Raw genomic sequence first — 2,352 nt, 5'->3', positions numbered from 1 at the left:
GAAATTTAAATTTTTTTAAAATCAGAAATGACACTACATAACTGCAATACTGATCCAACAATCTTTCCTTTACTTTTCTTTTAAAGCAAGAAACAGAATGAGAGTATTCAGAAAGCAGGCATCAGTTAATCCTAAGATACTCCTTAGATCCAAAAAGTACTTGCAAAGAAAACCAGATTTTTTTGGATGGTTGAAAATTTTAATGACTAGAATAACATAAGCATGTAAGCAAGTGTCATGAGGCCTTTTTTTTTAAAAAAATACTTTATAGCTGGTCTCTCTTTTCCTCAAATATGAACATTTTTCTTTTACATTTTTTTCCTCAAGGTATAAAAAAAGTATGAAATATAAACAAACTCTTGCATAATACACTTGGAAGTGTACAGTTCAAGCATGATAGAGCTATCCACATACTGTTCAATTCCACCAAATCTTGGATAATCCATAAATATTCAAAATAATTGCTCACAGCAAGAACTAAAACCCACTTCTTTTTGTTACACACAGATTCAAATATTGTCTCAAGAATAACACTTTTCATCACATTGGCTTTCTTCTTCATTTGTATGTTGGTACATTTATTAAAATATTCCTGTTGAATTATATTTGGTCTTTTTCTCATCAAGGCAGTTTGCTATCTTAATATCAGCCATCCAGACAGAACAGGTAATCAGGAAGATGAACTCTTCCCCATTTCCTTAACTGTTACAACTATGAAGTCAATTTTAAGATGTGACACCAAACACTGGGTGGTGGTGGCAAATAATAAGTCCAATTTCTTCAGCATAGATCCTCCAAAGCATGCTGCATGTTGCCGCATATGGTGTGTGATGACTTGCACATCAGTAGGCTTGGGTTTCAGTTTACCACCACTTAATTTTTCACTTAGTTTCAGCCGTGCATCAACAATTCTTTTCAAATCTCATTGTAGTTGACATCCAAGATCCCTGAACGTGGTTGAACCCCCAGAGAGGACAACATTCCTATAAAGAGTATCTCTGACATCAATGGGAGAATTACCTCATCTACTCTTTCTGAGATAAGTCATGTGAAGTCCGTATTAGCAAACTCTGGCTGAAAATTTCTAAACCGAAGAACTGTTCATAACCAGCATCAATGGAAAATTCTTTTTTTGAGACTGCATTGATTCCAGTATACTATTTAATCTATTTTGACCCATCTGTATCATACTTGTTAAATTATTTGACTAAATCTGGACAGACATAACTATAATGTTCCTTCACTGCCTTAGCCGTTTCCAGGGATTGTTCAGGAGGAATTCCTACTTCTCGTTCCTCTCAGTAACTGCTGAATAAAATATGTCATATCTCTCCCAGAAATTGGAATGTTCTTGATACAGCTGCCAGTAACATATCCTTCAGCCTCAAGAATGACATGAGTGACACTATCTCCACTGTCTATAATTGTACCAGTCAGTGTCTGCTCTCCTGCCAGTCTTGATGTCCAAGATGCAGCTAAAGCAAGGACTGCCTATACAGCTATGTATAGGCCTGAAACACTAAAGGATGGAAACATAATTTCAGCTGTGTATTCTCTGTTTTCTGCTGTATTTAGTGGAGGTTCAGCCAAAAGGAAAAATGATCTTTAGATTCTGCCCTTAGGTATTTAAAGATCACTTGTTCCATAAATCTCTCCATCGAGTACCAATCTTCAACTATACCATGGATTGTCCACTTTGTTGCATAAGTTCGCTTTTCTATTGCTTTATTCCCAATAAAGAAGTCTAGATTATCAAACCATTCATCACCCTCCATTTTGCTTGATCTCCTGCTGTTGCAGACTCCTTGATAGCAATACATGAAGGGATAATAAACTACGGTTCTGTATTTCCAGCATATCCAGGTTTTTATACACTGCGTGCCACAGTCCGCCACCCAGACCAGCAGCCGTCCTGCCATCTTCTGTCTCCTTCTCTTGTCGCAGCTGCCACCTTCAGATCTGTGCTGGATGTAGGGAGGAATGGAGGAGGGGGGAGAGTGGGAAAAGGGTGGGGTGGCTGATGGGGGCTATCTAACCTTCCACAGACAGGCCTGGCACTCCTGGAAGGCAAGAGGAAGCTGAAGCAGTGTCATTGGCCAGGGCAGGCAGGCAGGGAGAGAGGACAAACAATAACAACTACAATTTGGTATGGTTTTGACCGTAGTAGAGACAGATTCTGAAGGACAAGCCAAGAAAATGCTAGAATTAATGGAACTGCATTTATCTACAGTTATTATCAGTGCATCCCTTTTATTCTCCTTGTTGCCCTCCTCATTCAGAGATTGGTTGAAGCATCCCAGAGTGCTACGGTGGCTTCTAAATGTAAAAATTGGAGATGGTATGAAAAGATCA

At 38.6% G+C, this 2,352-nt stretch overlaps 1 pseudogene; it reads right to left on the bottom strand.

The window, feature by feature from the left end:
* Positions 1-670: 670 nt before the first annotated feature.
* Positions 671-1,919, bottom strand: LOC114048807 (annotated as a pseudogene).
* Positions 1,920-2,352: the final 433 nt, after the last annotated feature.

The sequence above is a fragment of the Vombatus ursinus genome, unplaced genomic scaffold (assembly GCF_900497805.2).
Source record: "Vombatus ursinus unplaced genomic scaffold, bare-nosed wombat genome assembly UNPS02014794.1, whole genome shotgun sequence".
Lineage (NCBI taxonomy): Eukaryota > Metazoa > Chordata > Mammalia > Diprotodontia > Vombatidae > Vombatus > Vombatus ursinus.
The sequence above is the reverse complement of the archived record's forward strand: the minus strand, read 5'-3'. Positions and strand labels throughout refer to the sequence as shown.